At 51.6% G+C, this 25412-nt stretch overlaps 4 non-coding genes across 4 annotated transcripts; all 4 read left to right on the top strand.

The window, feature by feature from the left end:
- Positions 1–9377: 9377 nt before the first annotated feature.
- Positions 9378–9496, top strand: LOC138353617 (5S ribosomal RNA). The gene has a single exon (XR_011223210.1). It is a non-coding gene; the product is annotated as a 5S ribosomal RNA (ribosomal RNA).
- Positions 9497–12191: 2695 nt separating this feature from the next.
- LOC138353616 (5S ribosomal RNA) lies at positions 12192–12310 on the top strand. Its single transcript, XR_011223209.1, has one exon. It is a non-coding gene; the product is annotated as a 5S ribosomal RNA (ribosomal RNA).
- A 2695-nt stretch (positions 12311–15005) lies between these two features.
- On the top strand, positions 15006–15124 carry LOC138353615 (5S ribosomal RNA). Its single transcript, XR_011223208.1, has one exon. It is a non-coding gene; the product is annotated as a 5S ribosomal RNA (ribosomal RNA).
- A 2695-nt stretch (positions 15125–17819) lies between these two features.
- LOC138353614 (5S ribosomal RNA) lies at positions 17820–17938 on the top strand. Its single transcript, XR_011223207.1, has one exon. It is a non-coding gene; the product is annotated as a 5S ribosomal RNA (ribosomal RNA).
- The last annotated feature ends 7474 nt before the right edge of the window (positions 17939–25412 follow it).

Genomic DNA, 25412 nt, shown 5'->3' with positions numbered 1-25412 from the left:
AGCCTTTCCGTCACTCTCCTGAGCATCTGCATCCCTCTCTTAAGCCTCTGCAGCACTCTCTTCAGCTTCTGCATCACTCTCGTAAGCCTCTGAATCCTTTTTTTGAGGCTCTGCATCACTTTCCTAAGCCTCTGCATCCCTTTCTTTAGCCTCTGCATCACTCTCTTGAACTCCTGCATCCCTCTCATGAGCCTCTGCATCCCTCTCTTGAGCCTTTGCATCATTCTGTTAAGCCTCTGCATCCCTCTCTTGAGCCTCTGCGCCACTCTCAGGAGCCTCTGCATCCCTCTCTTGTGCCTCTGCATCCCTCTCTTCAGCCTCTGCATCACTCTCTTAAGCCTCTGCATTACGCTCTTGAGCCTCTGCATCACTCTCTAGAGCCTCTGCATCACTCTCTTCAGCCTCTGCATCACTCTCCTAAGCCTCTGCTTCCCTCTCTTTATCCTCTGCATCACTCTCTTGAGCCTCTGCATCACTCTCTTAATCCTCTGCATCACTCTCCTGAACCTCTGCATCCCTCTCTTGAAATCTTGCATCCCTCTAATGAGCCTCTGCATCCCTCTCTTGAGCCATTGCATCACTCTCTTAAGCCTCTGCATCCCTCTCTTGAGCATCTGCATCACTCTCAAGAGCGTCAGCATCCATCTCTTGTGCCTCTGCATCTCTCACTTGAGCTTCTGAATACCTCTCTTGAGCCTCTGCATCACTCTCTTAAGTCTCTGCATAACTCTCATGAGCCTCTGCATCCCTCTCTTGAGCCTTTGCATCACTCTCTTGAGCCCCTGCATCCCTCTCTTGAGCCTTTGCATCACTTCCAAGGGCCTCTGCATCCCTCTCTTGTGCCACTGCATCCCTCACTTGAGCCTCTGCATCCCTCTCTTGAGCCTCTGCATCCCTCTCTTAAGCCTCTGCATCCCTCTCCTAAGCCTCTGCATCACTCTCCTAAGCCTCTGCCTCACTCTCTTGAGCCTCTGCATCACCCTCTTAAGCCTCTGCATTACGCTCTTGAGCCTCTGCTTCCCTCTCTTGATCCTCTGCATCACTCTCTTGAGCCTCTGCATCACTCTCTTCAGCCTCTGCATCACTCTCTTAAGCCTCTGCTTCCCTCTCTTGATCCTCTGCATCACTCTCTTGAGCCTCTGCATCACTCTCTTGATATTCTGCATCACTCTCCTGAGCCTCTGCATCCCTCTCTTGAAATCTTGCATCCCTCTAATGAGCCTCTGCATCCCTCTCTTGAGCAATTGCATCACTCTCTTAAGCATCTGCATCCCTCTCTTGATCCTCTGCATCACTCTCAAGAGCCTCTGCATCCCTCTCTTGTGCCTCTGCATCCCTCACTTGAGCCTCTGCATCACTCACTTGAGCCTCTGCATCACCATCTTAAGCCTCTGCATTACCCTCTTGAGCCTCTGCATCCCTATCCGAAGCCTCTGCCTCACTCTCTTAAACCTCTGCATCACTCTCTTGAGCCTCTTCATCCCTCTCTTGAGCCTCTGCAACACTCTCTTCAGCGTCTGCATCACTCTCTTAAGCCTCTGAATCCCTCTCTTGAGGCCTCTGCATAACACTCTCTAGAGTCTCTGCATCACTCTCTTCAGCCTCTGCATCACTCTCTTAAGCCTCTGCTTCCCTCTCTTGATCCTCTCCATCACTCTCTTGAGCCTCTGCATCACTCTCTTAAGCCTCTGCATCACTCTCATAAGCCTCTGAATCACTCTCTTGAGCCTCTGTATGACTCTCTTGAGCCCCTTCATCCCTCTCTTGAGCCTCTGCTTCACTCTCTTGAGGCTCTGCATCACCCTTTAAGCCACTGCATCCCTCTTTTGAGCCTCTGTATCACTTTCTTAAGCCTCTGCATCACTCTCGTAAGCCTCTAATTCACTCTCTTGAGCCTCTGTATCCCTCTCTTGAGCCTCTGCATCACTCCCAAGAGCCTCTGCATCCCTCCTTTGTGCCTCTGCGTCACTCTCAAGAGCCTCTGCATCCCTCTCTTCAGCCTTTGCATCCCTCTTCTGAGCCCCTGCATCCCTCTCTTGAGCCTCTGCATCCCTCGATTGAGCCTCTGCATCCCTCTCCTAACCCTCTGCATCCCTCTCTTGAGCCATTGCATCACTCTCTTAAGCCTCTGCATCCCTCTCTTGAGCATCTGCATCACTCTCAAGAGCCTCAGCATCCATCTCTTCTGCCTCTGCATCTCTCACTTGAGCCTCTGAATACCTCTCTTGAGCCTCTGCATCACTCTCTTGAGTCCCTGCATCCCTCTCTCAAGCCTCTGCATCACTCTCTTGAGCCTCTGCATTACCCTCTTAAGCCTCTGCATTACTCTCTTGAGCCTCTGCATCACCCTCTTAAGCCTCTGCATCACTCTGTTGAGCCTCTGCATCCCTCTCTTGAGCCTCGGCATCACTCTCTTCAGCCTCTTCATCCCTCTATTGAGCCTCTGCAACACTCTCTTTAGCCTCTGTATCAGTCTCTTAAGCCTCTGAATCCCTCTCTTGAGGCCTCTGCATAACTCTCTCGAGCCTCTGCATCACTCTCTTGATTCTCTGCATCTCTCTCGTAAGCCTCTGCATCACTCTCTTGATCCTCTGCATCACTCTCTTGAGCCTCTGCATCACTCTCTTGAGTCTCTGCATAACTCTCATGAGCCTCTGCATCCCTCTCTTGAGCCTCTGCATCCCTCTCTTAAGCCTCTGCAACACTCTCTTCAGCCTCTTTAGCACTCTCTTAGGCCTCTGCATCCCTCTCATGAGCCTCTGCATCCCTCTCTTGATCCTTTGCATCACTCTCTTAAGCCCCTGCATCCCTCTCTTGGGCCTTTGCATCACTACCAAGAGCCTCTGCATCCCTCTCTTGTGCCACTGCATCCCTCACTTGAGCCTCTGCATCCCTCTTTTGAGCCTCTGCATCCTTCTATTGGGCCTCTGCATCCTTCTATTGGGCCTCTGCATCCCTCTCTTGAGCCTCTGCATCCCTCTCTTTAGCCTCTTCATCCCTCTCCTAAGCCTTTGCATCACTCTCTAGAGCCTCTGCATCACTCTCTTCAGCCTCTGCATCACTCTCTTAAGCTTCTGCTTCCCTCTCTTGATCCTCTGCATCACTCTCTAGAGCCTCTACATCACTCTCTTGATCCTCTGCATCACTCTCTTGAGCCTCTGCATCCCTCTCTTGAAATCTTGCATCCCTCTAATGAGCCTCTGCATCACTCTCTTGAGCAATGGCATCACTCTCTTGAACCTCTGCATCACCCTCTTAAGCCTCTGCATTACGCTCTTGAGCCTCTGCATCCCTCTCCTAAGACTCTGCCTCACTCTCTTGGGCCTCTGCATCACTCTTTTGAGCCTCTTCATCCCTCTCTTGAGCCTCTACAACACTCTCTTCAGCGTCTGCATCACTCTCTTAGGCCTCTGCTTCCCTCTCTTGATCCTTTGCATCACTCTCTTGAGCCTCTGCATCACTCACTTGATCCTCTGCATCACTCTCTTGAGCCTCTGCATCCATCTCTTGAGCCTCTGCATCCCTCTCTTAAGCCTCTGCAACACTCTCTTCAGCCTCTTTAACACTCACTTAAGCCTCTGCATCCCTCTCTTGAGCCTCTGCATCACTCTCTTGAGTCTCTGCATAACTCTCATGAGCCTCTGCACCCCTCTCTTGATCCTTTGCATAACTCTCTTAAGCCCCTTCATCCCTCTGTTGAGCCTTTGCATCACTTTCAAGATCCTCTGCATCCCTCTCTTGTGCCACTGCATCCCTCACTTGAGCCTCTGCATCCCTCTCTTGAGCCTCTGCATCCTTCTTTTGGGCCTCTGCATCCCTCTCTTGAGCCTCTGCATCCCTCTCTTAAGCCTCTGCTTCCCTCTCCTAAGCCTCTGCATCACTCTCTTGAGCCTCTGCATCACCCTCTTAAGCCTCTGCATTACGCTCTTGAGCCTCTGCATCACTCTCTAGAGCCTCTGCATCACTCTCTTCAGCCACTTCATCCCTCTCTTGAGCCTCTGCAACACTCTCATCAGCCTCTGCATCACTCTCTTAAGCCTCTGCATCACTCTCTTGATTCTCTTCATCACTCTTGTAAGCCTCTGAATCACTCTGTTGAGCCTCTGCATCACTCTTCTAAGCCTCTGCATCACTCTCTTGATCCTCTGCATAACTCTCTTGAGCCTCTGCATCACTCTCCTGAGCCTCTGCATCCCTCTCTTGAGCCTCTGCAACACTCTCTTGAGCCTCTGCATCACTCTCTTGAGCCTTTCCGTCACTCTCCTGAGCATCTGCATCCCTCTCTTAAGCCTCTGCAGCACTCTCTTCAGCTTCTGCATCACTCTCGTAAGCCTCTGAATCCTTTTTTTGAGGCTCTGCATCACTTTCCTAAGCCTCTGCATCCCTTTCTTTAGCCTCTGCATCACTCTCTTGAACTCCTGCATCCCTCTCATGAGCCTCTGCATCCCTCTCTTGAGCCTTTGCATCATTCTGTTAAGCCTCTGCATCCCTCTCTTGAGCCTCTGCGCCACTCTCAGGAGCCTCTGCATCCCTCTCTTGTGCCTCTGCATCCCTCTCTTCAGCCTCTGCATCACTCTCTTAAGCCTCTGCATCCCTCTCTTAAGCCTCTGAGTCACTCTCTTGAGCCTCTGCATCACTCTCTTGAGCCCCTGCATCCCTCTCTCAAGCCGCTGCATCACTCTCTTGAGCCTCTGCATCACATTCTTAAGCCTCTGCATTACGCTCTTGAGCCTCTGCATCACTCTCTAGAGCCTCTGCATCACTCTCTTCAGCCTCTGCATCACTCTCCTAAGCCTCTGCTTCCCTCTCTTTATCCTCTGCATCACTCTCTTGAGCCTCTGCATCACTCTCTTAATCCTCTGCATCACTCTCCTGAACCTCTGCATCCCTCTCTTGAAATCTTGCATCCCTCTAATGAGCCTCTGCATCCCTCTCTTGAGCCATTGCATCACTCTCTTAAGCCTCTGCATCCCTCTCTTGAGCATCTGCATCACTCTCAAGAGCGTCAGCATCCATCTCTTGTGCCTCTGCATCTCTCACTTGAGCTTCTGAATACCTCTCTTGAGCCTCTGCATCACTCTCTTAAGTCTCTGCATAACTCTCATGAGCCTCTGCATCCCTCTCTTGAGCCTTTGCATCACTCTCTTGAGCCCCTGCATCCCTCTCTTGAGCCTTTGCATCACTTCCAAGGGCCTCTGCATCCCTCTCTTGTGCCACTGCATCCCTCACTTGAGCCTCTGCATCCCTCTCTTGAGCCTCTGCATCCCTCTCTTAAGCCTCTGCATCCCTCTCCTAAGCCTCTGCATCACTCTCCTAAGCCTCTGCATCACTCTCTTGAGCCTCTGCATCACCCTCTTAAGCCTCTGCATTACGCTCTTGAGCCTCTGCTTCCCTCTCTTGATCCTCTGCATCACTCTCTTGAGCCTCTGCATCACTCTCTTCAGCCTCTGCATCACTCTCTTAAGCCTCTGCTTCCCTCTCTTGATCCTCTGCATCACTCTCTTGAGCCTCTGCATCACTCTCTTGATATTCTGCATCACTCTCCTGAGCCTCTGCATCCCTCTCTTGAAATCTTGCATCCCTCTAATGAGCCTCTGCATCCCTCTCTTGAGCAATTGCATCACTCTCTTAAGCATCTGCATCCCTCTCTTGATCCTCTGCATCACTCTCAAGAGCCTCTGCATCCCTCTCTTGTGCCTCTGCATCCCTCACTTGAGCCTCTGCATCACTCACTTGAGCCTCTGCATCACCCTCTTAAGCCTCTGCATTACCCTCTTGAGCCTCTGCATCCCTATCCGAAGCCTCTGCCTCACTCTCTTAAACCTCTGCATCACTCTCTTGAGCCTCTTCATCCCTCTCTTGAGCCTCTGCAACACTCTCTTCAGCGTCTGCATCACTCTCTTAAGCCTCTGAATCCCTCTCTTGAGGCCTCTGCATAACACTCTCTAGAGTCTCTGCATCACTCTCTTCAGCCTCTGCATCACTCTCTTAAGCCTCTGCTTCCCTCTCTTGATCCTCTCCATCACTCTCTTGAGCCTCTGCATCACTCTCTTAAGCCTCTGCATCACTCTCATAAGCCTCTGAATCACTCTCTTGAGCCTCTGTATGACTCTCTTGAGCCCCTTCATCCCTCTCTTGAGCCTCTGCTTCACTCTCTTGAGGCTCTGCATCACCCTTTAAGCCACTGCATCCCTCTTTTGAGCCTCTGTATCACTTTCTTAAGCCTCTGCATCACTCTCGTAAGCCTCTAATTCACTCTCTTGAGCCTCTGTATCCCTCTCTTGAGCCTCTGCATCACTCCCAAGAGCCTCTGCATCCCTCCTTTGTGCCTCTGCGTCACTCTCAAGAGCCTCTGCATCCCTCTCTTCAGCCTTTGCATCCCTCTTCTGAGCCCCTGCATCCCTCTCTTGAGCCTCTGCATCCCTCGATTGAGCCTCTGCATCCCTCTCCTAACCCTCTGCATCCCTCTCTTGAGCCATTGCATCACTCTCTTAAGCCTCTGCATCCCTCTCTTGAGCATCTGCATCACTCTCAAGAGCCTCAGCATCCATCTCTTCTGCCTCTGCATCTCTCACTTGAGCCTCTGAATACCTCTCTTGAGCCTCTGCATCACTCTCTTGAGTCCCTGCATCCCTCTCTCAAGCCTCTGCATCACTCTCTTGAGCCTCTGCATTACCCTCTTAAGCCTCTGCATTACTCTCTTGAGCCTCTGCATCACCCTCTTAAGCCTCTGCATCACTCTGTTGAGCCTCTGCATCCCTCTCTTGAGCCTCGGCATCACTCTCTTCAGCCTCTTCATCCCTCTATTGAGCCTCTGCAACACTCTCTTTAGCCTCTGTATCAGTCTCTTAAGCCTCTGAATCCCTCTCTTGAGGCCTCTGCATAACTCTCTCGAGCCTCTGCATCACTCTCTTGATTCTCTGCATCTCTCTCGTAAGCCTCTGCATCACTCTCTTGATCCTCTGCATCACTCTCTTGAGCCTCTGCATCACTCTCTTGAGTCTCTGCATAACTCTCATGAGCCTCTGCATTCCTCTCTTGAGCCTTTGCATCACTCTCTTGAGCCCATGCATCCCTCTCTTGAGCCTTTGCATCACTTCCAAGAGCCTCTGCATCCCTCTCTTGTGCCACTCGTGCCACTACATCCCTCAATTGAGTATCTGCATAACTCTCATGAGCCTCTGCATCCCTCTCTTGAGCCTTTGCATCACTCTCTTGCGCCCCTGAATCCCTCTCTTGAGCCTCTGCGCCACTCTCAGGAGCCTCTGCATCCCTCTCTTGTGCCTCTGCATCCCTCACTTGAGCCTCTGTATCACTCTCTTGAGCCTCTGCATTACTCCCTAGAGCCTCTGCATCACTCTCTTCAGCCTCTGCATCACTCTCATAAGCCTCTGCATCCCTCTCTTAAGCCTCTGAATCACTCTCTTGAGCCTCTGCGTCACTCTCTTGAGCCCCTGCATCCCTCTCTCAAGCCTCTGCATCACTCTTTTGAGCCTCTGCATCACCCTCTTAAGTCTCTGCATTACGCTCTTGAGCCTCTGCATCACTCTCTAGAGCCTCTGCATCACTCTCTTGAGCCTCTGCATCACTCTCCTAAGCCTCTGCTTCCCTCTCTTTATCCTCTGCATCACTCTCTTGAGCCTCTGCATCACTCTTTTAATCCTCTGCATCACTCTCTTGAACCTCTGCATCCATCTCTTGAAATCTTGCATCCCTCTAATGAGCCTCTGCATCCCTCTCTTGAGCCATTGCATCACTCTCTTAAGCCTCTGCATCCCTCTCTTGAGCATCTGCATCACTCTCAAGATCCTCAGCATCCATCTCTTGTGCCTCTGCATCTCTCACTTGAGCCTCTGCATCACTCTCTTGATCCTCTGCATCACTCTCTTGAGCCTCTGCATCACTCTCTTAAGTCTCTGCATAACTCTCATGAGCCTCTGCATCCCTCTCTTGAGCCTTTGCATCACTCTCTTGAGCCCCTGCATCCCTCTCTTGAGCCTTTGCATCACTTCCAAGAGCCTCTGCATCCCTCTCTTGTGCCACTGCATCCCTCACTTGAGCCTCTGCATCCCTCTCTTGAGCCTCTGCATCCCTCTCTTAAACCTCTGCATCCCTCTCCTAAGCCTCTGCATCACTCTCCTAAGCCTCTGCATCACTCTCTTGAGCCTCTGCATCACTCTCTTCTGCCTCTACATCACTCTCTTAAGCCTCTGCTTCCCTCTCTTGATCCTCTGCATCACTCTCTTGAGCCTCTGCATCACTCTCTTGATCTTCTGCATCACTCTCTTGAGCCTCTGCAACACTCTCTTCAGCGTCTGCATCACTCTCTTAAGCCTCTGAATCCCTCTCTTGAGGCCTCTGCATAACACTCTCTAGAGCCTCTGCATCACTCTCTTGAGCCTCTGCATCACTCTCCTAAGCCTCTGCTTCCCTCTCTTTATCCTCTGCATCACTCTCTTGAGCCTCTGCATCACTCTTTTAATCCTCTGCATCACTCTCTTGAACCTCTGCATCCCTCTCTTGAAATCTTGCATCCCTCTAATGAGCCTCTGCATCACTCTCTTGAGCCTCTGCATCACCCTCTTAAGCCTCTGCATTACGCTCTTGAGCCTCTGCTTCCCTCTCTTGATCCTCTGCCTCACTCTCTTAAACCTCTGCATCACTCTCTTGAGCCTCTTCATCCCTCTCTTGAGCCTCTGCAACACTCTCTTCAGCGTCTGCATCACTCTCTTAAGCCTCTGAATCCCTCTCTTGAGGCCTCTGCATAACACTCTCTAGAGCCTCTGCATCACTCTCTTCAGCCTCTGCATCACTCTCTTAAGCCTCTGCTTCCCTCTCTTGATCCTCTCCATCACTCTCTTGAGCCTCTGCATCACTCTCTTAAGCCTCTGCATCACTCTCATAAGCCTCTGAATCACTCTCTTGAGCCTCTGTATGACTCTCTTGAGCCCCTTCATCCCTCTCTTGAGCCTCTGCTTCACTCTCTTGAGGCTCTGCATCACCCTTTAAGCCACTGCATCCCTCTTTTGAGCCTCTGTATCACTTTCTTAAGCCTCTGCATCACTCTCGTAAGCCTCTAATTCACTCTCTTGAGCCTCTGTATCCCTCTCTTGAGCCTCTGCATCACTCCCAAGAGCCTCTGCATCCCTCCTTTGTGCCTCTGCGTCACTCCCAAGAGCCTCTGCATCCCTCTCTTGATCCTCTGCATCACTCTCTTGAGCCTCTGCATCACTCTCCTCAGCCTTTGCATCCCTCTTCTGAGCCCCTGCATCCCTCTCTTGAGCCTCTGCATCCCTCGATTGAGCCTCTGCATCCCTCTCCTAACCCTCTGCATCCCTCTCTTGAGCCATTGCATCACTCTCTTAAGCCTCTGCATCGCCAACGGCCATACCACGTTGAGAACACCGCTTCTCGTCCGATCAGCGAAGTTAAGCAACGTTGGGTTTGGTTAGTACTTGGATGGGTGACCGCCTGGGAACACCAAATGCTGTTGGCAATAATGTTTTGGAGGCCTGGTCAAGGACCGGGCCGCGGGGACACTAAAAAGCCCCGAAATCATCTCAAGAAGATCTCAAGAAGATCCCTCTCTTGAGCATCTGCATCACTCTCAAGAGCGTCAGCATCCATCTCTTGTGCCTCTGCATCTCTCACTTGAGCTTCTGAATACCTCTCTTGAGCCTCTGCATCACTCTCTTAAGTCTCTGCATAACTCTCATGAGCCTCTGCATCCCTCTCTTGAGCCTTTGCATCACTCTCTTGAGCCCCTGCATCCCTCTCTTGAGCCTTTGCATCACTTCCAAGGGCCTCTGCATCCCTCTCTTGTGCCACTGCATCCCTCACCTGAGCCTCTGCATCCCTCTCTTGAGCCTCTGCATCCCTCTCTTAAGCCTCTGCATCCCTCTCCTAAGCCTCTGCATCACTCTCCTAAGCCTCTGCATCACTCTCTTGAGCCTCTGCATCACCCTCTTAAGCCTCTGCATTACGCTCTTGAGCCTCTGCTTCCCTCTCTTGATCCTCTGCATCACTCTCTTGAGCCTCTGCATCACTCTCTTCAGCCTCTGCATCACTCTCTTAAGCCTCTGCTTCCCTCTCTTGATCCTCTGCATCACTCTCTTGAGCCTCTGCATCACTCTCTTGATATTCTGCATCACTCTCCTGAGCCTCTGCATCCCTCTCTTGAAATCTTGCATCCCTCTAATGAGCCTCTGCATCCCTCTCTTGAGCAATTGCATCACTCTCTTAAGCATCTGCATCCCTCTCTTGAGCCTCTGCATCACTCTCAAGAGCCTCTGCATCCCTCTCTTGTGCCTCTGCATCCCTCACTTGAGCCTCTGCATCACTCACTTGAGCCTCTGCATCACCCTCTTAAGCCTCTGCATTACCCTCTTGAGCCTCTGCATCCCTATCCGAAGCCTCTGCCTCACTCTCTTAAACCTCTGCATCACTCTCTTGAGCCTCTTCATCCCTCTCTTGAGCCTCTGCAACACTCTCTTCAGCGTCTGCATCACTCTCTTAAGCCTCTGAATCCCTCTCTTGAGGCCTCTGCATAACACTCTCTAGAGCCTCTGCATCACTCTCTTCAGCCTCTGCATCACTCTCTTAAGCCTCTGCTTCCCTCTCTTGATCCTCTCCATCACTCTCTTGAGCCTCTGCATCACTCTCTTAAGCCTCTGCATCACTCTCTTAAGCCTCTGCATCCCTCTCTTGAGCATCTGCATCACTCTCAAGAGCGTCAGCATCCATCTCTTGTGCCTCTGCATCTCTCACTTGAGCTTCTGAATACCTCTCTTGAGCCTCTGCATCACTCTCTTAGGTCTCTGCATAACTCTCTTGAGCCCCTGCATCCCTCTCTTGAGCCTTTGCATCACTTCCAAGGGCCTATGCATCCCTCTCTTGTGCCACTGCATCCCTCACTTGAGCCTCTGCATCCCTCTCTTGAGCCTCTGCATCCCTCTCTTAAGCCTCTGCATCCCTCTCCTAAGCCTCTGCATCACTCTCCTAAGCCTCTGCATCACTCTCTTGAGCCTCTGCATCACCCTCTTAAGCCTCTGCATTACGCTCTTGAGCCTCTGCTTCCCTCTCTTGATCCTCTGCATCACTCTCTTGAGCCTCTGCATCACTCTCTTCAGCCTCTGCATCACTCTCTTAAGCCTCTGCTTCCCTCTCTTGATCCTCTGCATCACTCTCTTGAGCCTCTGCATCACTCTCTTGATATTCTGCATCACTCTCCTGAGCCTCTGCATCCCTCTCTTGAAATCTTGCATCCCTCTAATGAGCCTCTGCATCCCTCTCTTGAGCAATTGCATCACTCTCTTAAGCATCTGCATCCCTCTCTTGATCCTCTGCATCACTCTCAAGAGCCTCTGCATCCCTCTCTTGTGCCTCTGCATCCCTCACTTGAGCCTCTGCATCACTCACTTGAGCCTCTGCATCACCCTCTTAAGCCTCTGCATTACCCTCTTGAGCCTCTGCATCCCTATCCGAAGCCTCTGCCTCACTCTCTTAAACCTCTGCATCACTCTCTTGAGCCTCTTCATCCCTCTCTTGAGCCTCTGCAACACTCTCTTCAGCGTCTGCATCACTCTCTTAAGCCTCTGAATCCCTCTCTTGAGGCCTCTGCATAACACTCTCTAGAGCCTCTGCATCACTCTCTTCAGCCTCTGCATCACTCTCTTAAGCCTCTGCTTCCCTCTCTTGATCCTCTCCATCACTCTCTTGAGCCTCTGCATCACTCTCTTAAGCCTCTGCATCACTCTCATAAGCCTCTGAATCACTCTCTTGAGCCTCTGTATGACTCTCTTGAGCCCCTTCATCCCTCTCTTGAGCCTCTGCTTCACTCTCTTGAGGCTCTGCATCACCCTTTAAGCCACTGCATCCCTCTTTTGAGCCTCTGTATCACTTTCTTAAGCCTCTGCATCACTCTCGTAAGCCTCTAATTCACTCTCTTGAGCCTCTGTATCCCTCTCTTGAGCCTCTGCATCACTCCCAAGAGCCTCTGCATCCCTCCTTTGTGCCTCTGCGTCACTCTCAAGAGCCTCTGCATCCCTCTCTTCAGCCTTTGCATCCCTCTTCTGAGCCCCTGCATCCCTCTCTTGAGCCTCTGCATCCCTCGATTGAGCCTCTGCATCCCTCTCCTAACCCTCTGCATCCCTCTCTTGAGCCATTGCATCACTCTCTTAAGCCTCTGCATCGCCAACGGCCATACCACGTTGAGAACACCGCTTCTCGTCCGATCAGCGAAGTTAAGCAACGTTGGGTTTGGTTAGTACTTGGATGGGTGACCGCCTGGGAACACCAAATGCTGTTGGCAATAATGTTTTGGAGGCCTGGTCAAGGACCGGGCCGCGGGGACACTAAAAAGCCCCGAAATCATCTCAAGAAGATCTCAAGAAGATCCCTCTCTTGAGCATCTGCATCACTCTCAAGAGCGTCAGCATCCATCTCTTGTGCCTCTGCATCTCTCACTTGAGCTTCTGAATACCTCTCTTGAGCCTCTGCATCACTCTCTTAAGTCTCTGCATAACTCTCATGAGCCTCTGCATCCCTCTCTTGAGCCTTTGCATCACTCTCTTGAGCCCCTGCATCCCTCTCTTGAGCCTTTGCATCACTTCCAAGGGCCTCTGCATCCCTCTCTTGTGCCACTGCATCCCTCACCTGAGCCTCTGCATCCCTCTCTTGAGCCTCTGCATCCCTCTCTTAAGCCTCTGCATCCCTCTCCTAAGCCTCTGCATCACTCTCCTAAGCCTCTGCATCACTCTCTTGAGCCTCTGCATCACCCTCTTAAGCCTCTGCATTACGCTCTTGAGCCTCTGCTTCCCTCTCTTGATCCTCTGCATCACTCTCTTGAGCCTCTGCATCACTCTCTTCAGCCTCTGCATCACTCTCTTAAGCCTCTGCTTCCCTCTCTTGATCCTCTGCATCACTCTCTTGAGCCTCTGCATCACTCTCTTGATATTCTGCATCACTCTCCTGAGCCTCTGCATCCCTCTCTTGAAATCTTGCATCCCTCTAATGAGCCTCTGCATCCCTCTCTTGAGCAATTGCATCACTCTCTTAAGCATCTGCATCCCTCTCTTGAGCCTCTGCATCACTCTCAAGAGCCTCTGCATCCCTCTCTTGTGCCTCTGCATCCCTCACTTGAGCCTCTGCATCACTCACTTGAGCCTCTGCATCACCCTCTTAAGCCTCTGCATTACCCTCTTGAGCCTCTGCATCCCTATCCGAAGCCTCTGCCTCACTCTCTTAAACCTCTGCATCACTCTCTTGAGCCTCTTCATCCCTCTCTTGAGCCTCTGCAACACTCTCTTCAGCGTCTGCATCACTCTCTTAAGCCTCTGAATCCCTCTCTTGAGGCCTCTGCATAACACTCTCTAGAGCCTCTGCATCACTCTCTTCAGCCTCTGCATCACTCTCTTAAGCCTCTGCTTCCCTCTCTTGATCCTCTCCATCACTCTCTTGAGCCTCTGCATCACTCTCTTAAGCCTCTGCATCACTCTCTTAAGCCTCTGCATCCCTCTCTTGAGCATCTGCATCACTCTCAAGAGCGTCAGCATCCATCTCTTGTGCCTCTGCATCTCTCACTTGAGCTTCTGAATACCTCTCTTGAGCCTCTGCATCACTCTCTTAGGTCTCTGCATAACTCTCTTGAGCCCCTGCATCCCTCTCTTGAGCCTTTGCATCACTTCCAAGGGCCTATGCATCCCTCTCTTGTGCCACTGCATCCCTCACTTGAGCCTCTGCATCCCTCTCTTGAGCCTCTGCATCCCTCTCTTAAGCCTCTGCATCCCTCTCCTAAGCCTCTGCATCACTCTCCTAAGCCTCTGCATCACTCTCTTGAGCCTCTGCATCACCCTCTTAAGCCTCTGCATTACGCTCTTGAGCCTCTGCTTCCCTCTCTTGATCCTCTGCATCACTCTCTTGAGCCTCTGCATCACTCTCTTCAGCCTCTGCATCACTCTCTTAAGCCTCTGCTTCCCTCTCTTGATCCTCTGCATCACTCTCTTGAGCCTCTGCATCACTCTCTTGATATTCTGCATCACTCTCCTGAGCCTCTGCATCCCTCTCTTGAAATCTTGCATCCCTCTAATGAGCCTCTGCATCCCTCTCTTGAGCAATTGCATCACTCTCTTAAGCATCTGCATCCCTCTCTTGATCCTCTGCATCACTCTCAAGAGCCTCTGCATCCCTCTCTTGTGCCTCTGCATCCCTCACTTGAGCCTCTGCATCACTCACTTGAGCCTCTGCATCACCCTCTTAAGCCTCTGCATTACCCTCTTGAGCCTCTGCATCCCTATCCGAAGCCTCTGCCTCACTCTCTTAAACCTCTGCATCACTCTCTTGAGCCTCTTCATCCCTCTCTTGAGCCTCTGCAACACTCTCTTCAGCGTCTGCATCACTCTCTTAAGCCTCTGAATCCCTCTCTTGAGGCCTCTGCATAACACTCTCTAGAGCCTCTGCATCACTCTCTTCAGCCTCTGCATCACTCTCTTAAGCCTCTGCTTCCCTCTCTTGATCCTCTCCATCACTCTCTTGAGCCTCTGAATCACTCTCTTAAGCCTCTGCATCACTCTCATAAGCCTCTGAATCACTCTCTTGAGCCTCTGTATGACTCTCTTGAGCCCCTTCATCCCTCTCTTGAGCCTCTGCTTCACTCTCTTGAGGCTCTGCATCACCCTTTAAGCCACTGCATCCCTCTTTTGAGCCTCTGTATCACTTTCTTAAGCCTCTGCATCACTCTCGTAAGCCTCTAATTCACTCTCTTGAGCCTCTGTATCCCTCTCTTGAGCCTCTGCATCACTCCCAAGAGCCTCTGCATCCCTCCTTTGTGCCTCTGCGTCACTCTCAAGAGCCTCTGCATCCCTCTCTTCAGCCTTTGCATCCCTCTTCTGAGCCCCTGCATCCCTCTCTTGAGCCTCTGCATCCCTCGATTGAGCCTCTGCATCCCTCTCCTAACCCTCTGCATCCCTCTCTTGAGCCATTGCATCACTCTCTTAAGCCTCTGCATCGCCAACGGCCATACCACGTTGAGAACACCGCTTCTCGTCCGATCAGCGAAGTTAAGCAACGTTGGGTTTGGTTAGTACTTGGATGGGTGACCGCCTGGGAACACCAAATGCTGTTGGCAATAATGTTTTGGAGGCCTGGTCAAGGACCGGGCCGCGGGGACACTAAAAAGCCCCGAAATCATCTCAAGAAGATCTCAAGAAGATCCCTCTCTTGAGCATCTGCATCACTCTCAAGAGCGTCAGCATCCATCTCTTGTGCCTCTGCATCTCTCACTTGAGCTTCTGAATACCTCTCTTGAGCCTCTGCATCACTCTCTTAAGTCTCTGCATAACTCTCATGAGCCTCTGCATCCCTCTCTTGAGCCTTTGCATCACTCTCTTGAGCCCCTGCATCCCTCTCTTGAGCCTTTGCATCACTTCCAAGGGCCTCTGCATCCCTCTCTTGTGCCACTGCATCCCTCACCTGAGCCTCTGCATCCCTCTCTTGAGCCTCTGCATCCCTCTCTTAAGCCTCTGCATCCCTCTCCTAAGCCTCTGCATCACTCTCCTAAGCCTCTGCATCACTCTCTTGAGCCTCTGCATCACCCTCTTAAGCCTCTGCATTACGCTCTTGAGCCTCTGCTTCCCTCTCTTGATCCTCTGCATCACTCTCTTGAGCCTCTGCATCACTCTCTTCAGCCTCTGCATCACTCTCTTAAGCCTCTGCTTCCCTCTCTTGATCCTCTGCATCACTCTCTTGAGCCTCTGCATCACTCTCTTGATATTCTGCATCACTCTCCTGAGCCTCTGCATCCCTCTCTTGAAATCTTGCATCCCTCTAATGAGCCTCTGCATCCCTCTCTTGAGCAATTGCATCACTCTCTTAAGCATCTGCATCCCTCTCTTGAGCCTCTGCATCACTCTCAAGAGCCTCTGCATCCCTCTCTTGTGCCTCTGCATCCCTCACTTGAGCCTCTGCATCACTCACTTGAGCCTCTGCATCACCCTCTTAAGCCTCTGCATTACCCTCTTGAGCCTCTGCATCCCTATCCGAAGCCTCTGCCTCACTCTCTTAAACCTCTGCATCACTCTCTTGAGCCTCTTCATCCCTCTCTTGAGCCTCTGCAACACTCTCTTCAGCGTCTGCATCACTCTCTTAAGCCTCTGAATCCCTCTCTTGAGGCCTCTGCATAACACTCTCTAGAGCCTCTGCATCACTCTCTTCAGCCTCTGCATCACTCTCTTAAGCCTCTGCTTCCCTCTCTTGATCCTCTCCATCACTCTCTTGAGCCTCTGCATCACTCTCTTAAGCCTCTGCATCACTCTCTTAAGCCTCTGCATCCCTCTCTTGAGCATCTGCATCACTCTCAAGAGCGTCAGCATCCATCTCTTGTGCCTCTGCATCTCTCACTTGAGCTTCTGAATACCTCTCTTGAGCCTCTGTATCACTCTCTTAGGTCTCTGCATAACTCTCTTGAGCCCCTGCATCCCTCTCTTGAGCCTTTGCATCACTTCCAAGGGCCTATGCATCCCTCTCTTGTGCCACTGCATCCCTCACTTGAGCCTCTGCATCCCTCTCTTGAGCCTCTGCATCCCTCTCTTAAGCCTCTGCATCCCTCTCCTAAGCCTCTGCATCACTCTCCTAAGCCTCTGCATCACTCTCTTGAGCCTCTGCATCACCCTCTTAAGCCTCTGCATTACGCTCTTGAGCCTCTGCTTCCCTCTCTTGATCCTCTGCATCACTCTCTTGAGCCTCTGCATCACTCTCTTCAGCCTCTGCATCACTCTCTTAAGCCTCTGCTTCCCTCTCTTGATCCTCTGCATCACTCTCTTGAGCCTCTGCATCACTCTCTTGATATTCTGCATCACTCTCCTGAGCCTCTGCATCCCTCTCTTGAAATCTTGCATCCCTCTAATGAGCCTCTGCATCCCTCTCTTGAGCAATTGCATCACTCTCTTAAGCATCTGCATCCCTCTCTTGATCCTCTGCATCACTCTCAAGAGCCTCTGCATCCCTCTCTTGTGCCTCTGCATCCCTCACTTGAGCCTCTGCATCACTCACTTGAGCCTCTGCATCACCCTCTTAAGCCTCTGCATTACCCTCTTGAGCCTCTGCATCCCTATCCGAAGCCTCTGCCTCACTCTCTTAAACCTCTGCATCACTCTCTTGAGCCTCTTCATCCCTCTCTTGAGCCTCTGCAACACTCTCTTCAGCGTCTGCATCACTCTCTTAAGCCTCTGAATCCCTCTCTTGAGGCCTCTGCATAACACTCTCTAGAGCCTCTGCATCACTCTCTTCAGCCTCTGCATCACTCTCTTAAGCCTCTGCTTCCCTCTCTTGATCCTCTCCATCACTCTCTTGAGCCTCTGCATCACTCTCTTAAGCCTCTGCATCACTCTCATAAGCCTCTGAATCACTCTCTTGAGCCTCTGTATGACTCTCTTGAGCCCCTTCATCCCTCTCTTGAGCCTCTGCTTCACTCTCTTGAGGCTCTGCATCACCCTTTAAGCCACTGCATCCCTCTTTTGAGCCTCTGTATCACTTTCTTAAGCCTCTGCATCACTCTCGTAAGCCTCTAATTCACTCTCTTGAGCCTCTGTATCCCTCTCTTGAGCCTCTGCATCACTCCCAAGAGCCTCTGCATCCCTCCTTTGTGCCTCTGCGTCACTCTCAAGAGCCTCTGCATCCCTCTCTTCAGCCTTTGCATCCCTCTTTTGAGCCCCTGCATCCCTCTCTTGAGCCTCTGCATCCCTCGATTGAGCCTCTGCATCCCTCTCCTAACCCTCTGCATCCCTCTCTTGAGCCATTGCATCACTCTCTTAAGCCTCTGCATCGCCAACGGCCATACCACGTTGAGAACACCGCTTCTCGTCCGATCAGCGAAGTTAAGCAACGTTGGGTTTGGTTAGTACTTGGATGGGTGACCGCCTGGGAACACCAAATGCTGTTGGCAATAATGTTTTGGAGGCCTGGTCGAGGACCGGGCCGCGGGGACACTAAAAAGCCCCGAAATCATCTCAAGAAGATCTCAAGAAGATCCCTCTCTTGAGCATCTGCATCACTCTCAAGAGCGTCAGCATCCATCTCTTGTGCCTCTGCATCTCTCACTTGAGCTTCTGAATACCTCTCTTGAGCCTCTGCATCACTCTCTTAAGTCTCTGCATAACTCTCATGAGCCTCTGCATCCCTCTCTTGAGCCTTTGCATCACTCTCTTGAGCCCCTGCATCCCTCTCTTGAGCCTTTGCATCACTTCCAAGGGCCTCTGCATCCCTCTCTTGTGCCACTGCATCCCTCACCTGAGCCTCTGCATCCCTCTCTTGAGCCTCTGCATCCCTCTCTTAAGCCTCTGCATCCCTCTCCTAAGCCTCTGCATCACTCTCCTAAGCCTCTGCATCACTCTCTTGAGCCTCTGCATCACCCTCTTAAGCCTCTGCATTACGCTCTTGAGCCTCTGCTTCCCTCTCTTGATCCTCTGCATCACTCTCTTGAGCCTCTGCATCACTCTCTTCAGCCTCTGCATCACTCTCTTAAGCCTCTGCTTCCCTCTCTTGATCCTCTGCATCACTCTCTTGAGCCTCTGCATCACTCTCTTGATATTCTGCATCACTCTCCTGAGCCTCTGCATCCCTCTCTTGAAATCTTGCATCCCTCTAATGAGCCTCTGCATCCCTCTCTTGAGCAATTGCATCACTCTCTTAAGCATCTGCATCCCTCTCTTGAGCCTCTGCATCACTCTCAAGAGCCTCTGCATCCCTCTCTTGTGCCTCTGCATCCCTCACTTGAGCCTCTGCATCACTCACTTGAGCCTCTGCATCACCCTCTTAAGCCTCTGCATTACCCTCTTGAGCCTCTGCATCCCTATCCGAAGCCTCTGCCTCACTCTCTTAAACCTCTGCATCACTCTCTTGAGCCTCTTCATCCCTCTCTTGAGCCTCTGCAACACTCTCTTCAGCGTCTGCATCACTCTCTTAAGCCTCTGAATCCCTCTCTTGAGGCCTCTGCATAACACTCTCTAGAGCCTCTGCATCACTCTCTTCAGCCTCTGCATCACTCTCTTAAGCCTCTGCTTCCCTCTCTTGATCCTCTCCATCACTCTCTTGAGCCTCTGCATCACTCTCTTAAGCCTCTGCATCACTCTCATAAGCCTCTGAATCACTCTCTTGAGCCTCTGTATGACTCTCTTGAGCCCCTTCATCCCTCTCTTGAGCCTCTGCTTCACTCTCTTGAGGCTCTGCATCACCCTTTAAGCCACTGCATCCCTCTTTTGAGCCTCTGTATCACTTTCTTAAGCCTCTGCATCACTCTCGTAAGCCTCTAATTCACTCTCTTGAGCCTCTGTATCCCTCTCTTGAGCCTCTGCATCACTCCCAAGAGCCTCTGCATCCCTCCTTTGTGCCTCTGCGTCACTCTCAAGAGCCTCTGCATCCCTCTCTTCAGCCTTTGCATCCCTCTTCTGAGCCCCTGCATCCCTCTCTTGAGCCTCTGCATCCCTCGATTGAGCCTCTGCATCCCTCTCCTAACCCTCTGCATCCCTCTCTTGAGCCATTGCATCACTCTCTTAAGCCTCTGCATCCCTCTCATGAGCATCTGCATCACTCTCAAGAGCCTCAGCATCCATCTCTTCTGCCTCTGCATCTCTCACTTGAGCCTCTGAATACCTCTCTTGAGCCTCTGCATCACTCTCTTGAGTCCCTGCATCCCTCTCTCAAGCCTCTGCATCACTCTCTTGAGCCTCTGCATTACCCTCTTAAGCCTCTGCATTACTCTCTTGAGCCTCTGCATCACCCTCTTAAGCCTCTGCATCACTCTGTTGAGCCTCTGCATCCCTCTCTTGAGCCTCGGCATCACTCTCTTCAGCCTCTTCATCCCTCTATTGAGCCTCTGCAACACTCTCTTTAGCCTCTGTATCAGTCTCTTAAGCCCCTGAATCCCTCTCTTGAGGCCTCTGCATAACTCTCTCGAGCCTCTGCATCACTCTCTTGATTCTCTGCATCTCTCTCGTAAGCCTCTGCATCACTCTCTTGATCCTCTGCATCACTCTCTTGAGCCTCTGCATCACTCTCTTGAGTCTCTGCATAACTCTCATGAGCCTCTGCATTCCTCTCTTGAGCCTTTGCATCACTCTCTTGAGCCCATGCATCCCTCTCTTGAGCCTTTGCATCACTTCCAAGAGCCTCTGCATCCCTCTCTTGTGCCACTCGTGCCACTACATCCCTCAATTGAGTATCTGCATAACTCTCATGAGCCTCTGCATCCCTCTCTTGAGCCTTTGCATCACTCTCTTGCGCCCCTGAATCCCTCTCTTGAGGCTCTGCGCCACTCTCAGGAGCCTCTGCATCCCTCTCTTGTGCCTCTGCATCCCTCACTTGAGCCTCTGTATCACTCTCTTGAGCCTCTGCATTACTCCCTAGAGCCTCTGCATCACTCTCTTCAGCCTCTGCATCACTCTCATAAGCCTCTGCATCCCTCTCTTAAGCCTCTGAATCACTCTCTTGAGCCTCTGCGTCACTCTCTTGAGCCCCTGCATCCCTCTCTCAAGCCTCTGCATCACTCTTTTGAGCCTCTGCATCACCCTCTTAAGTCTCTGCATTACGCTCTTGAGCCTCTGCATCACTCCCTAGAGCCTCTGCATCACTCTCTTGAGCCTCTGCATCACTCTCCTAAGCCTCTGCTTCCCTCTCTTTATCCTCTGCATCACTCTCTTGAGCCTCTGCATCACTCTTTTAATCCTCTGCATCACTCTCTTGAACCTCTGCATCCCTCTCTTGAAATCTTGCATCCCTCTAATGAGCCTCTGCATCCCTCTCTTGAGCCATTGCATCACTCTCTTAAGCCTCTGCATCCCTCTCTTGAGCATCTGCATCACTCTCAAGATCCTCAGCATCCATCTCTTGTGCCTCTGCATCTCTCACTTGAGCCTCTGCATCACTCTCTTGATCCTCTGCATCACTCTCTTGAGCCTCTGCATCACTCTCTTAAGTCTCTGCATAACTCTCATGAGCCTCTGCATCCCTCCCTTGAGCCTTTGCATCACTCTCTTGAGCCCCTGCATCCCTCTCTTGAGCCTTTGCATCACTTCCAAGAGCCTCTGCATCCCTCTCTTGTGCCACTGCATCCCTCACTTGAGCCTCTGCATCCCTCTCTTGAGCCTCTGCATCCCTCTATTGGGCCTCTGCATCCCTCTCTTGAGCCTCTGCATCCCTCTCTTAAGCCTCTGCATCCCTCTCCTAAGCCTCTGCATCAATCTCCTAAGCCTCTGCATCACTCTCTTGAGCCTCTGCATCACTCTCTTCTGCCTCTACATCACTCTCTTAAGCCTCTGCTTCCCTCTCTTGATCCTCTGCATCACTCTCTTGAGCCTCTGCATCACTCTCTTGATCTTCTGCATCACTCTCTTGAGCCTCTGCATCCCTCTCTTGAAATCTTGCATCCCTCTAATGAGCCTCTAAATCACTCTCTTGAGCCTCTGCATCACCCTCTTAAGCCTCTGCATTACGCTCTTGAGCCTCTGCTTCCCTCTCTTGATCCTCTGCATCACTCTCTTGAGCCTCTGCTTCCCTCTCTTGATCCTCTGCATCACTCTCTTGAGCCTCTGCATCACTCTCTTGATATTCTGCATCACTCTCCTGAGCCTCTGCATCCCTCTCTTGAAATCTTGCATCCCTCTAATGAGCCTCTGCATCCCTCTCTTGAGCAATTGCATCACTCTCTTAAGCATCTGCATCCCTCTCTTGAGCCTCTGCATCACTCTCAAGAGCCTCTGCATCCCTCTCTTGTGCCTCTGCATCCCTCACTTGAGCCTCTGCATCACTCACTTGAGCCTCTGCATCACCCTCTTAAGCCTCTGCATTACCCTCTTGAGCCTCTGCATCCCTATCCGAAGCCTCTGCCTCACTCTCTTAAACCTCTGCATCACTCTCTTGAGCCTCTTCATCCCTCTCTTGAGCCTCTGCAACACTCTCTTCAGCGTCTGCATCACTCTCTTAAGCCTCTGAATCCCTCTCTTGAGGCCTCTGCATAACACTCTCTAGAGCCTCTGCATCACTCTCTTCAGCCTCTGCATCACTCTCTTAAGCCTCTGCTTCCCTCTCTTGATCCTCTCCATCACTCTCTTGAGCCTCTGCATCACTCTCTTAAGCCTCTGCATCACTCTCATAAGCCTCTGAATCACTCTCTTGAGCCTCTGTATGACTCTCTTGAGCCCCTTCATCCCTCTCTTGAGCCTCTGCTTCACTCTCTTGAGGCTCTGCATCACCCTTTAAGCCACTGCATCCCTCTTTTGAGCCTCTGTATCACTTTCTTAAGCCTCTGCATCACTCTCGTAAGCCTCTAATTCACTCTCTTGAGCCTCTGTATCCCTCTCTTGAGCCTCTGCATCACTCCCAAGAGCCTCTGCATCCCTCCTTTGTGCCTCTGCGTCACTCTCAAGAGCCTCTGCATCCCTCTCTTCAGCCTTTGCATCCCTCTTCTGAGCCCCTGCATCCCTCTCTTGAGCCTCTGCATCCCTCGATTGAGCCTCTGCATCCCTCTCCTAACCCTCTGCATCCCTCTCTTGAGCCATTGCATCACTCTCTTAAGCCTCTGCATCCCTCTCTTGAGCATCTGCATCACTCTCAAGAGCCTCAGCATCCATCTCTTCTGCCTCTGCATCTCTCACTTGAGCCTCTGAATACCTCTCTTGAGCCTCTGCATCACTCTCTTGAGTCCCTGCATCCCTCTCTCAAGCCTCTGCATCACTCTCTTGAGCCTCTGCATTACCCTCTTAAGCCTCTGCATTACTCTCTTGAGCCTCTGCATCACCCTCTTAAGCCTCTGCATCACTCTGTTGAGCCTCTGCATCCCTCTCTTGAGCCTCGGCATCACTCTCTTCAGCCTCTTCATCCCTCTATTGAGCCTCTGAATCCCTCTCTTGAGGCCTCTGCATAACTCTCTCGAGCCTCTGCATCACTCTCTTGATTCTCTGCATCTCTCTCGTAAGCCTTTGCATCACTCTCTTGATCCTCTGCATCACTCTCTTGAGCCTCTGCATCACTCTCTTGAGTCTCTGCATAACTCTCATGAGCCTCTGCATTCCTCTCTTGAGCCTTTGCATCACTCTCTTGAGCCCATGCATCCCTCTCTTGAGCCTTTGCATCACTTCCAAGAGCCTCTGCATCCCTCTCTTGTGCCACTCGTGCCACTACATCCCTCAATTGAGTATCTGCATAACTCTCATGAGCCTCTGCATCCCTCTCTTGAGCCTTTGCATCACTCTCTTGCGCCCCTGAATCCCTCTCTTGAGCCTCTGCGCCACTCTCAGGAGCCTCTGCATCCCTCTCTTGTGCCTCTGAATCACTCTCTTGAGCCTCTGCGTCACTCTCTTGAGCCCCTGCATCCCTCTCTCAAGCCTCTGCATCACTCTTTTGAGCCTCTGCATCACCCTCTTAAGTCTCTGCATTACGCTCTTGAGCCTCTGCATCACTCTCTAGAGCCTCTGCATCACTCTCTTGAGCCTCTGCATCACTCTCCTAAGCCTCTGCTTCCCTCTCTTTATCCTCTGCATCACTCTCTTGAGCCTCTGCATCACTCTTTTAATCCTCTGCATCACTCTCTTGAACCTCTGCATCCCTCTCTTGAAATCTTGCATCCCTCTAATGAGCCTCTGCATCCCTCTCTTGAGCCATTGCATCACTCTCTTAAGCCTCTGCATCCCTCTCTTGAGCATCTGCATCACTCTCAAGATCCTCAGCATCCATCTCTTGTGCCTCTGCATCTCTCACTTGAGCCTCTGAATACCTCTCTTGAGCCTCTGCATCACTCTCTTGAGTCCCTGCATCCCTCTCTCAAGCCTCTGCATCACTCTCTTGAGCCTCTGCATCACCCTCTTAAGCCTCTGCATTACTCTCTTGAGCCTCTGCATCACCCTCTTAAGCCTCTGCATCACTCTCTTGAGCCTCTGCATCCCTCTCTTGAGCCTCTGCATCACTCTCTTCAGCCTCTTCATCCCTCTATTGAGCCTCTGCAACACTCTCTTTAGCCTCTGTATCACTTTCTTAAACCTCTGAATCCCTCTCTTGAGGCCTCTGCATAACTCTCTCGAGCCTCTGCATCAGTCTCTTGACTCTCTGCATGTCTCTCGTAAGCCTCTGCATCACTCTCTTGATCCTCTGCATCACTCTCTTGAGCCTCTGCATCACTCTCTTAAGTCTCTGCATAACTCTCATGAGCCTCTGCATCCCTCTCTTGAGCCTTTGCATCACTCTCTTGAGCCCCTGCATCCCGGCCTCTCTTGAGCCTTTGCATCACTTCCGAGAGCCTCTGCATCCCTCTCTTGTGCCACTGCATCCCTCACTTGAGCCTCTGCATCCCTCTCTTGAGCCTCTGCATCCCTCTATTGGGCCTCTGCATCCCTCTCTTGAGCCTCTGCATCCCTCTCTTAAGCCTCTGCATTCGTCTCCTAAGCCTCTGCATCACTCTCCTAAGCCTCTGCATCCCTCACTTGAGCCTCTGCATCACCCTCTTAAGCCTCTTCATTACGCTCTTGAGCCTCTGCTTCCCTCTCTTGATCCTCTGCATCACTCTCTTGAGCCTCTGCATCACTCTCTTCAGCCTCTGCATCACTCTCTTAAGCCTCTGCTTCCCTCTCTTGATCCTCTGCATCACTCTCTTGAGCCTCTGCATCACTCTCTTGATCTTCTGCATCACTCTCTTGAGCCTCTGCATCCCTCTCTTGAAATCTTGCATCCCTCTAATGAGCCTCTGCATCCCTCTCTTGAGCAATTGCATCACTCTCTTAAGCATCTGCATCCCTCTCTTGAGCCTCTGCATCACTCTCATGAGCCTCTGCATCCCTCTCTTGTGCCTCTGCATCCCTCACTTGAGCCTCTGCATCACTTTCTTGAGCCTCTGCATTACCCTCTTGAGCCTCTGCATCCCTCTCCTAAGCCTCTGCCTCACTCTCTTAAGCCTCTGCATCACTCTCTTGAGCCTCTTCATCCCTCTCTTGAGCCTCTGCAACACTCTCTTCAGCGTCTGCATCACTCTTTTAAGCCTCTGAATCCCTCTCCTGAGGCCTCTGCATAACACTCGCGAGCCTCTGCATCACTCTCTTGAGCGTCTGCATCACTCTCTTGAGTCTCTGCATCACTCTCTAGAGCCTCTGCATCACTCTCTTCAGCCTCTGAATCACTCTCTTGAGCCTCTGTATCACTCTCTTGAGCCCCTTCATCCCTCTCTTGAGCCTCTGCTTCACTCTCTTGAGCCTCTGCATCACTCTCTTAAGCCTCTGCATCACTCTCGTAAGCCTCTGAATCACTCTCTTGAGCCTCTGTATCACTCTCTTGAGCCCCTTCATCCCTCTCTTGAGCCTCTGCTTCACTCTCTTGAGGCTCTGCATCACCCTTTAAGCCACTGCATCCCTCTTTTGAGCCTCTGTATCACTTTCTTA

Source organism: Procambarus clarkii, chromosome 58 (assembly GCF_040958095.1).
Source record: "Procambarus clarkii isolate CNS0578487 chromosome 58, FALCON_Pclarkii_2.0, whole genome shotgun sequence".
NCBI classification, from domain to species: Eukaryota; Metazoa; Arthropoda; class Malacostraca; order Decapoda; family Cambaridae; genus Procambarus; species Procambarus clarkii.
This window is presented reverse-complemented; position numbering and strand designations above follow the sequence as displayed.